The sequence below is a fragment of the Oncorhynchus tshawytscha genome, linkage group LG05 (assembly GCF_018296145.1).
Source record: "Oncorhynchus tshawytscha isolate Ot180627B linkage group LG05, Otsh_v2.0, whole genome shotgun sequence".
NCBI classification, from domain to species: Eukaryota; Metazoa; Chordata; class Actinopteri; order Salmoniformes; family Salmonidae; genus Oncorhynchus; species Oncorhynchus tshawytscha.
Genome location: NC_056433.1, coordinates 3,310,730 through 3,323,104, shown reverse-complemented (window position 1 = coordinate 3,323,104; position 12,375 = coordinate 3,310,730). Strand labels below are relative to the sequence as shown.

The window sequence follows — 12,375 nt, the reverse complement described above, 5'->3', positions numbered from 1 at the left end:
GTGGTGCCAAGGGCATTATCTAATATAAATGTGTGTGTGTGTGTGTACACCATAGTATCCCCTTAGCCAAAACAAAGAGGGTGGGGGACAGAGAGGGGGTGTGGTGGTAACGTGCTGGGTGGAGCACACACACATCAGGGTTGAATGGCGGGATGTCATGTCTAAATCTGGCCTCTCTACGACCTCCGCTTGATGAATCATCAACGCTCAGGGTGGGGACAGACAGCACATCTCAGTATGGAGACAGACAGCACATCTCAGTATGGAGACAGACAGCACATCTCAGTATGGAGACAGACAGCCTTCTCAGTATGGAGGACAGACAGCACATCTCAGGGTGGGGTCAGACAGCCATCTCAGTATGGAGGACAGACAGCACATCTCAGTATGGAGACAGACAGCACATCTCAGTATAGAGACAGACAGCCTTCTAATTATGGAGGACAGACAGCACATCTCAGTATGGAGACAGACCGCACATCTCAGGGTGGGGACAGACAGCACATCTCAGTATGGAGACAGACCGCACATCTCAGGGTGGGGACAGACCGCATATCTCAGTATGGAGACAGACCGCACATCTCAGTATGGAGACAGACCGCACATCTCAGTATGGAGACAGACCGCACATCTCAGGGTGGAGACAGACCGCACATCTCAGGGTGGAGACAGACCGCACATCTCAGTATGGAGACAGACCGCACATCTCAGTATGGAGACAGACAGCACATCTCAGGGTGGAGACAGACCGCACATCTCAGGGTGGAGACAGACCGCACATCTCAGTATGGAGACAGACAGCACATCTCAGGGTGGGGACAGACCGCACATCTCAACATGGAGGACAGACAGCACATCTCAGTATGGAGGACAGACATCCATCTCAATATGGAGGACAGACCGCACATCTCAGTATGGAGGACAGACAGCCCATCTCAGTAGAGGACAGATAGCACATCTCAGTATGGAGGACAGACAGCCCATCTCAATATGGAGGACAGACAGCCCATCTCAATATGGAGGACAGACAGCCATCTCAATATGGAGGACAGACAGCCATCTCAGTAGAGGACAGACAGCACATCTCAGTGTAGAGACAGACAGCCATCTCAGTAGAGGACAGACAGCCCATATCAATATGGAGGACAGACAGCCATCTCAATATGGAGGACAGACAGTCCATCTCAATATGGAGGACAGACAGCCATCTCAGTATGGAGGACAGACAGCACATCTCAATATGGAGGACAGACAGCACATCTCAATATGGAGGACAGACAGCCCATCTCAGTATGGAGGACAGACAGCCATCTCAGTAGAGGACAGACAGCCATCTCAGTATGGAGGACAGACAGCCCATCTCAATATGGAGGACAGACAGCCATCTCAGTATGGAGGACAGACAGCCATCTCAGTATGGAGGACAGACAGCCATCTCAGTATGGAGGACAGACAGCCCATCTCAGTATGGAGGACAGACAGCCATCTCAGTATGGAGGACAGACAGCCCATCTCAATATGGAGGACAGACAGCCATCTCAGTATGGAGGACAGACAGCACATCTCAATATGGAGGACAGACAGCACATCTCAGTATGGAGGACAGACAGCCATCTCAGTATGGAGGACAGACAGCACATCTCAATATGGAGACAGACAGCACATCTCAGTATGGAGGACAGACAGCACATCTCAGTATGGAGGACAGACAGCACATCTCAGTATGGAGGACAGACAGCACATCTCAATATGGAGACAGACAGCCCATCTCAGTATGGAGGACAGACAGCCAACTCAGTATGGAGGACAGACAGCACATCTCAATATGGAGGACAGACAGCACATCTCAATATGGAGGACAGACAGCCATCTCAGTATGGAGGACAGACAGCACATCTCAATATGGAGGACAGACAGCACATCTCAGTATGGAGGACAGACAGCACATCTCAATATGGAGGACAGACAGCCATCTCAGTATGGAGGACAGACAGCACACCTCAATATGGAGGACAGACAGCCCATCTCAATATGGAGGACAGACAGCCATCTCAGTATGGAGGACAGACAGCACATCTCAATATGGAGGACAGACAGCCCATCTCAATATGGAGGACAGACAGCCATCTCAGTATGGAGGACAGACAGCCATCTCAGTAGAGGACAGACAGCCATCTCAGTATGGAGGACAGACAGCCATCTCAGTATGGAGGACAGACAGCCATCTCAGTATGGAGGACAGACAGCCATCTCAGTATGGAGGACAGACAGCACATCTCAGTATGAAGGACAGACAGCCCATCTCAATATGGAGGACAGACAGCCACCTCAATATGGAGGACAGACAGCCCTCTCAGTATGGAGGACAGACAGCCATCTCAATATGGAGGACAGGCAGCCATCTCAATATGGAGGACAGACAGCCATCTCAGTAGAGGACAGACAGCCATCTCAGTAGAGGACAGACAGCCATCTCAGTATGGAGGACAGACAGCCATCTCAGTAGAGGACAGACAGCCATCTCAATATGGAGGACAGACAGCACATCTCAGTATGGAGGACAGACAGCCATCTCAGTATGGAGGACAGACAGCACATCTCAATATGGAGGACAGACAGCACATCTCAGTATGGAGGACAGACAGCACATCTCAGTATGGAGGACAGACAGCCATCTCAGTATGGAGGACAGACAGCCATCTCAGTATGGAGGACAGACAGCCATCTCAGTATGGAGGACAGACAGCACATCTCAGTATGGAGGACAGACAGCACATCTCAATATGGAGGACAGACAGCACATCTCAGTATGGAGGACAGTTCTCAATGCATGTCAGCTTATCATCCCATCATGGCCACTTTGTAGAGGACAGACAGCCCATCTCAGTATGGAGGACAGACAGCACATCTCAGTATGGAGGACAGACAGCCATCTCAGTATGGAGGACAGACAGCCATCTCAGTATGGGGGACAGACAGCCTTCTCAGTATGGAGGACAGACAGCACATCTCAGTATGGAGGACAGTTATCAATGCATGTCAGCTTATCATCCCATCATGGCCACTTTGTAGAGGACAGACAGCCATCTCAGTATGGAGGACAGACAGCCATCTCAGTATGGAGGACAGACAGCACATCTCAGTATGGAGGACAGACAGCCATCTCAGTATGGAGGACAGACAGCCATCTCAGTATGGAGGACAGACAGCACATCTCAGTATGGAGGACAGTTCTCAATGCATGTCAGCTTATCATCCCATCATGGCCACTTTGTAGAGGACAGACAGCCATCTCAGTATGGAGGACAGACAGCACATCTCAGTATGGAGGACAGACAGCCATCTCAGTATGGAGGACAGACAGCCATCTCAGTATGGAGGACAGACAGCCATCTCAGTATGGAGGACAGACAGCCATCTCAGTATGGAGGACAGACAGCACATCTCAGTATGGAGGACAGTTCTCAATGCATGTCAGCTTATCATCCCATCATGGCCACTTTGTAGAGGACAGACAGCCATCTCAGTATGGAGGACAGACAGCACATCCCAGTATGGAGGACAGACAGCACATCCCAGTATGGAGGACAGACAGCCATCTCAGTATGGAGGACAGACAGCACATCTCAGTATGGAGGACAGTTCTCAATGCATGTCAGCTTATCATCCCATCATGGCCACTTTGTAGAGGACAGACAGCCATCTCAGTATGGAGGACAGACAGCACATCTCAGTATGGAGGACAGACAGCCATCTCAGTATGGAGGACAGACAGCCATCTCAGTATGGAGGACAGACAGCACATCTCAGTATGGAGGACAGTTCTCAATGCATGTCAGTTTATCATCCCATCATGGCCACTTTGTAGAGGACAGACAGCCATCTCAGTATGGAGGACAGACAGCACATCCCAGTATGGAGGACAGACAGCCATCTCAGTATGGAGGACAGACAGCACATCTCAGTATGGAGGACAGTTCTCAATGCATGTCAGCTTATCATCCCATCATGGCCACTTTGTAGAGGACAGACAGCCCATCTCGGTATGGAGGACAGACAGCCCATCTCAGTATGGAGGACAGACAGCACATCTCAGTATGGAGGACAGACAGCCATCTCAGTATGGAGGACAGACACCACATCTCAGTATGGAGGACAGTTCTCAATGCATGTCAGCTTATCATCCCATCATGGCCACTCTGGAAGACAGACAGCCATCTCAGTATGGAGGACAGACAGCACATCTCAGTATGGAGGACAGACAGCCATCTCAGTATGGAGGACAGACAGCCATCTCAGTATGGAGGACAGACAGCCATCTCAGTATGGAGGACAGACAGCACATCTCAGTATGGAGGACAGTTCTCAATGCATGTCAGCTTATCATCCCATCATGGCCACTTTGTAGAGGACAGACAGCCATCTCAGTATGGAGGACAGACAGCACATCTCAATATGGAGGACAGACAGCACATCTCAGTATGGAGGACAGATAGCACATCTCAATATGGAGGACAGACAGCCCATCTCAGTATGGAGGACAGACAGCCATCTCAGTATGGAGGACAGACAGCACATCTCAGTATGGAGGACAGATAGCACATCTCAATATGGAGGACAGACAGCACATCTCAGTATGGAGGACAGTTCTCAATGCATGTCAGCTTATCATCCCATCATGGCCACTTTGTTTCTAATGACAGGTTGGTCTGTATTTGCTGAAGAATGTTCCAGTAATGTACTGTAAAGACCGAATGTTTCCTTTATCTCCATCTGGCTCTCGTCTTTTCATTTGTAAAGATGATTTTAGTTTTTAACTGCAGCGGTACAGAGTCAATGTGGAGGCTATATACAGGGGGTATCGGTACAGAGTCAATGTGGAGACTATATACAGGGTGTTACGGTACAGAGTCAATGTGGAGGCTATATACAGGGTGTTACGGTACAGAGTCAATGTGGAGGCTATATACAGGGTGTTACGGTACAGAGTCAATGTGGAGACTATATACAGGGTGTTACGGTACAGAGTCAATGTGGAGGCTATATACAGGGTGTTACGGTACAGAGTCAATGTGGAGGCTATATACAGGGTGTTACGGTACAGAGTCAATGTGGAGGCTATATACAGGGTGTTACGGTACAGAGTCAATGTGGAGGCTATATACAGGGGTGTACCGGTACAGAGTCAATGTGGAGGCTGTATACAGGGGTATCGGTACAGAGTCAATGTGGAGGCTATATACAGGGGGTACCGGTACAGAGTCAATGTGGAGGCTATATACAGGGGGTATCGGTACAGAGTCAATGTGGAGGCTATTTACAGGGGTATCGGTACAGAGTCAATGTGGAGGCTATATACAGGGGGTATCGGTACAGAGTCAATGTGGAGGCTATATACAGGGGTATCGGTACAGAGTTAATGTGGAGGCTATAGACAGGGGTACCGGTACAGAGTCAATGTGGAGGCTATATACAGGGGTATCGGTACAGAGTCAATGTGGAGACTATATACAGGGGGTATCGGTACAGAGTCAATGTGGAGGCTATATACAGGGGGTATCGGTACAGAGTCAATGTGGAGGCTACATACAGGGGGTATCGGTACAGAGTCAATGTGGAGGCTATATACAGGGGGTATCGGTACAGAGTCAATGTGGAGGCTATATACAGGGGGTATCGGTACAGAGTCAATGTGGAGGCTACATACAGGGGGTATCGGTACAGAGTCAATGTGGAGGCTATATACAGGGGGTACCGGTACAGAGTCAATGTGGAGGTTATATACAGGAGGTACTGGTACAGGGTCAATGTGGAGACTATATACAGGGGTACCGGTACAGAGTCAATGTGGAGACTATATACAGGGGGTATCGGTACAGAGTCAATGTGGAGGCTATATACAGGGGTATCGGTACAGAGTCAATGTGGAGACTATATACAGGGGGTACCGGTACAGAGTCAATGTGGAGGCTATATACAGGGGGTACCGGTACAGAGTCAATGTGGAGGCTATATACAGGGGGTACCGGTACAGAGTCAATGTGGAGGCTATATACAGGGTATTACGGTACAGAGTCAATGTGGAGGCTGTATACAGGGTATTACGGTACAGAGTCAATGTGGAGGCTATATACAGGGGGTACCGGTACAGAGTTAATGTGGAGGCTATATGCAGGGGGTACCGGTACAGAGTCAATGTGGAGGCTATATACAGGGGGTATCGGTACAGAGTTAATGTGGAGGCTATATACAGGGGGTACTGGTGTCTAGGTATTTGAGGTAATATGTAGATGTAGGTAGAGTTGTTAAAGTGACTATGCATAGATGATAACAGAGTAGCAGCAGTGTAAGGGGGGGGGGGCAGTTGAAATAGTCTGAGTAGCCATTTGATTAGATGTTCAGGAGTCAGGAGTTTAGAAACCTCTTGAACCTAGATTTGGCGGAGAGGAGAGGGAGCGGAGACAGGTGACGACAGGATGTAGGTGAGAGGTGAGGAGAGAAGACAGGTGAGAGTTGAGGAGAGAGGACAGGTGAGAGGTAAGGACAGGTGAGAGGTGAGGAGAGAGGACAGGTGAGAGGTGAGGAGAGAGGACAGGTGAGAGGTGAGGAGAGAGGACAGGTGAGAGGTGAGGAGAGAGGACAGGTGAGAGGTGAGGAGAGAGGACATGTGAGAGGTGAGGAGAGAGGACAGGTGAGAGGTGAGGAGAGAGGACAGGTGCGAGGTGAGGAGAGAGGACAGGTGCAACGTGAGGAGAGAGGACAGGTGCAACGTGAGGAGAGAGGACAGGTGCAACGTGAGGAGAGAGGACATGTGAGAGGTGAGGAGAGAGGACAGGTGAGAGGTGAGGAGAGAGGACATGTGAGAGGTGAGGAGAGAGGACAGGTGAGAGGTGAGGAGAGAGGACAGGTGGGAGGTGAGGAGAGAGGACAGGTGCGACGTGAGGAGAGAGGACATGTGAGAGGTGAGGAGATGGGGCAGGGGAGAGGTGAGGACATGTGAGAGGTGAGGAGAGAGGACAGGGGAGAGATGAGGCAATAGGATTGCCTGTAAATGGACAGAAACTACACAAAGGTTAGAACTATCAACTGTAGTCCAATACAAACAGAGTATTTTCTGGATTGTACATTATTCTATTTAAATCACAATAAATGGCTCGTCAAATGGCTCGTTGTTGATCATATTTTCAGGTCTTGCCATAGATATTCAAATAGATTGAAGTCAAAACTGTAAATCGGCCCCCCAGGAACATCCACTGTATTCTTGGTAAGAAACTCCAGTGAAGTGTGCTCTGTACCGGGCAGACGGCAGACCGTGTGTACGGTTTGCTGAAGTCAACCTGTTGTGAACAGAGTGCCCCGTGGTGGTGGGGTTATGGTATGGGCAGGCATAAACTACGGACAACGAACACAATTGCATTTTATCGATGGCAATTTGAATGCACAGAGATGCCGTGATGAGATCCTGAAGCCCATTATCGTGCCTGTTACGCACGCCTCTATGAAGAGGGAACGCAACACCCTGCTACAACTAAACTCTCCGTGAAGCGAAAAAGGTATGGACTGTAGGTGCAAGTAAGAATGACAACAGGCAGAATGTGGTACCGTTTCCAAGGACTTTATTCCTTTACACGGTAATATGGGGAAAAGGGGCTGGACGGAACCAAAGCAAAGAAAGTAAATCTCAAAGCCCCCCCCCTCTCCTATCTTACCTGCCTACCCACTACTTACATAATTTAGCACCACCTGGTGCCCTAACCAAAATACAAGGGGTGGTCCGCCCAGGTCTTACCTAGTGTGTCTAGACAGTGAATATGCTATGGGTATATGTATGCCCGCGGGCCTCTTGCCTAAGCACTCCCTAGGTGCCTTCCCCTTCCCCCCTGGGAACAAATGAAACAGAATATTAAACAATTTCAAACAAACTAAGAAACAAAAGGATGTCAAATAAGCTCTATCTGAGCAACAAACTCACAGAACATACCACTTTCCAGCAAAATCAACCTCTATCAAAATCAACCTCTATCACAATCAATCTCAGCAATCCCTACCTCCAGCAAAATCTCTACCTCCAAAAAGATCTCCCTCCTGAACAGAACACTGGCTTTTATATAGCTTCAGAAGGAATGGGTAATTGGAGACAGCTGTGTCTTGACGAGGGGGCGGGGTCAGCTCTCCAATTAGCCCTGGAGTCAACCAATCAGCTGCTTGAGGGATTTCAGGAAGCCATTTCCTGAAATAAACACATGCAAATACACAATCTACAACACATAATCTGGGGAACGTAACAGTGCCATTCATCCGCCACCATCACCTCATGTTTCAGCATGATAATGCACAGCTCCATGTCGCAAGGATCTGTCCCAGTTCTTCCATGGCCTACATACTCACCAGACATGTCAACCATTGAGCATGTTTGGGATGCTCTGGATCGACATGTACGACAGCGTGTTCCAGTTCCCCCCAATATCCAGCAACTTTGCACAGCCAATGAAGAGGAGTGGGACAACATTCCACAATCAACAGCCTGATCAACTCTACGAGGTAAATGTTGTTGACACCAGATACTGACTGGTTTTCTGATCCACGCCCCTACCTTTTTTAAAAGGTATCTGACCAACAGATGCATATCTGTATTCCCACTCATGTGAAATCCATAGATTAGGGCCTAATGAATTTATTTAAATTGACTGATTTCCTCATATGAACTGTAACTCAGTAAAATCTTTGAAATTCTTGCGCGTTGCGTTTAGATTTTTGTATAGCTGGTTAATTGTGGTCCCATTTAAGGTCTGTAGGGCAGCCTGTATCTGGCCCACCTCTTGGCCGGGGACCTAGGTGGGATCTCAGCCATGGCCCCATGTAAGGTCTGTAGGGCAGCCTGTATCTGGCCCACCTCTTGGCCGGGGACCTAGGTGGGATCTCAGCCATGGCCCCATGTAAGGTCTGTAGGGCAGCCTGTATCTGGCCCACCTCTTGGCCGGGGATCTCTCAGCCATGGCCCCATGGGACAGCCTGTATCTGGCCCACCTCTTGTGGTGGGAACTCAGCCATGGCCCCATGTAAGGTCTGTAGGGCAGCCTGTATCTGGCCCACCTCTTGGCCGGGGACCTAGGTGGGAACTCAGCCATGGCCCCATGTAAGGTCTGTAGGGCAGCCTGTATCTGGCCCACCTCTTGGGCCGGGGACCTAGGTGGGATCTCAGCCATGGCCCCATGTAAGGTCTGTAGGGCAGCCTGTATCTGGCCCACCTCTGGGCCGGGGACCTAGGTGGGATCTCAGCCATGGCCCCATGTAAGGTCTGTAGGGCAGCCTGTATCTGGCCCACCTCTGGGCCTAGGTGGGATCTCAGCCATGGCCCCATGTAAGGTCTGTAGGGCAGCCTGTATCTGGCCCACCTCTTGGCCGGGGACCTAGGTGGGATCTCAGCCATGGCCCCATGTAAGGTCTGTAGGGCAGCCTGTATCTGGCCCACCTCTTGGCCGGGGACCTAGGTGGGATCTCAGCCATGGCCCCATGTAAGGTCTGTAGGGCAGCCTGTATCTGGCCCACCTCTTGGCCGGGGATCTAGGTGGGAACTCAGCCATGGCCCCATGTAAGGTCTGTAGGGCAGCCTGTATCTGGCCCACCTCTTGGCCGGGGACCTAGGTGGGAACTCAGCCATGGCCCCATGTAAGGTCTGTAGGGCAGCCTGTATCTGGCCCACCTCTTGGCCGGGGACCTAGGTGGGATCTCAGCCATGGCCCCATGTAAGGTCTGTAGGGCAGCCTGTATCTGGCCCATCTCTTGGCCGGGGACCTAGGTGGGATCTCAGCCGTACCTTTGTGCAGTATGTGAACCTGGGCTGAACCTTTTTATTTGACAATTATTTTTCACTGTATGATACAAAGTATTCAGACCTCTTGACTTTTTCCACATTTTGTAACGTTACAGCCTTATTCTAAAAATGGATTAAATAAAACATTTCCCTCATTAATCTACACACAATACCCCATAATGACATCACAATAGCCCATAATCACAAAGTTAAAAACCTTATTTACATAAGTATTCAGACCCTTTGCTATGAGACTCGAAATTGAACTCAGGTGCATCCTGTTTCCATTAATCATCCTTGAGATGTTTCTATAACTTGACTGGAGTCCACCTGTGGTAAATTCAATTGATTGGACATGATTTGGAAAGAAACACACCTGGCTATATAAGGTCCCACAGTCGACAGTGCATGTCAGAGCAAAAACCAAGCCATGAGGTCAAAGAAATTGTCCGTAGAGCTCAGAGAGGATTGTGATGAGGTACAGATCTGGGGGAAGGGTACCAAAAAATGTCTGCAGTATTGAAGGTCCCCAAGAACACAGTGGCCTCCATCATTAAATCAAAGAAGTTTGGAACCACAAAGACTCTTCCTAGATCTGTCCGCCCGGCCAAACTGAGCAGCATCATGCTGTGGGGATGTTTTTCAGCGGCAGGGACTGGGAGGGAAAAGATCAAGGGAAAGATGAACGATGCGATGCAAAGTACAGAGAGATCCTTGATGAAAACCTGCCAAAGGTGCTTCAACAAAGTACTGAGTAAAGGGTCTGAATACTTATGTAAATGTGATATTTTTTTACATTTTTTTTATACATTTCAAAAAAATCTGTTTTTGCTTTGTCATTATGGGGTATTGTGTGTAGATTAATGAGAGAAAAACAATTAAACCATTTTCCTCCCTCTAGCTGGTGTTATAGGTGATATAATGTGTTAGTGCCCAGACGGCATCCCCAGCCACGTCCTCAGAGCCTGCGCAGACCAGCTGGCTGTTTACGGACATATTCAATCTCTCCAGCACTAACACATTATATCACCTATAACACCAGCTAGAACATTAAATATTCAGTCAAAAATGATACAACTTTACATTATTTCATGATGAATAAAATAAATCATTAATCTAAACAATTTGAGGAATTGTCTTTCAGAAAGAGTGTAGCAGAGGACTTAATTGGTTGACAGAGAATCAAGAGCAAAGGATTGTGGGATAGATAGTAGAGTGGAAGGAGGGCAGAAATGTTTTGGGCAGGAGGAGCTACTTAGGTCCAAAAGGCACTGTGTGCTTTTGGTCCAGCTGGTTCGAATTCCAGAGCAAGGAACTTCAGCCTCAATTTCTCTGGATGAAAGTGTCTGCTAAATGACTATAATCATAGATCTCAATCAGTTGAATCAGGACTGTTATATAGCTGGACCAAAAGCCTACAGTAGTCAGGGCATCTTAGCATAGCGTCTCTCTGCCAGGTGGGGCCTCGTTAGGGCTGTTACGGTTACCATTACCGGCAGTCAAATTCCACGTCACGGTAATTAGGCATCTCCAAGCTCTGCTGCTGGTGATTGTTAACCAACTAAACTTGCTAACTACCTGGTACTCAGCATTTTATTGTGCCTCTAATCACTCTGACATCAATGTAAAATCAAATCAAACACTTCATGAGAGCCCATGAGCTCAAGTGGAGCAACGTTTCTATAGGGTATGTCATTATGTAAGAATACAGAGTGATGACCTCTATTAAAAATAGGAGGAACCCATCAGCTTTCTATAGGCTAAGCCTACTATATTTATTTAAGAACGTTCCTGATATTAAGCACATTGCTTCTCTTTACAACAGGAGTATAGCCTACCTGGCTGGCATGAGAATGAACCAGGGGAAACGCATCCTCCATTCTCTATTCAAATGCATCTATTTTTTTCTCCTGCCCGTTCTGAGACAAGATATGGATATGGTCCATTCTAAATCAATACATATATGCCAGGTACCTACTGCCAGGTACCTACTTTTACCTACTGCCAGGTACCTACTTTTACCTACTGCCAGGTACCTACTTTTACCTACTGCCAGGTACCTACTTTTACCTACTGCCAGGTACCTACTTTTACCTACTGCCAGGTACCTACTTGTACCTACTGCCAGGTACCTACTTGTACCTACTGCCAGGTATCTACTTCTACCTACTACTATGTACCTTCAACGACATACTGCCATGTACCTACTGCCATGTACCTACTTGTACCTACTGCCATGTACCTACTTGTACCTACTGCCATGTACCTACTTCTACCTACTGCCATGTACCTACTTCTACCATGTACCTACTTCTACCTACTGCCATGTACCTACTTGTACCTACTGCCATGTACCTACTTGTACCTACTGCCATGTACCTACTTCTACCTACTGCCATGTACCTACTTCTACCATGTACCTACTTCTACCTACTGCCATGTACCTACTTGTACATACTGCCATGTACCTACTTGTACCTACTGCCATGTACCTACTTCTACCTACTGCCATGTACCTACTTCTACCTACTGCCATGTACCTACTTCTACCTACTGCCATG

At 48.4% G+C, this 12,375-nt stretch overlaps 1 long non-coding RNA gene across 1 annotated transcript; it reads right to left on the bottom strand.

Annotated features, from left to right (window-relative positions):
• Window positions 1-8,641: 8,641 nt before the first annotated feature.
• On the bottom strand, window positions 8,642-9,965 carry LOC121846589. Its single transcript, XR_006083512.1, has 3 exons — window positions 9,550-9,965; window positions 9,249-9,325; window positions 8,642-8,970 (listed from the first exon to the last, which is right to left on the bottom strand). It is a non-coding gene; the product is annotated as an uncharacterized LOC121846589 (long non-coding RNA).
• Between the last annotated feature and the right edge of the window lie 2,410 nt (window positions 9,966-12,375).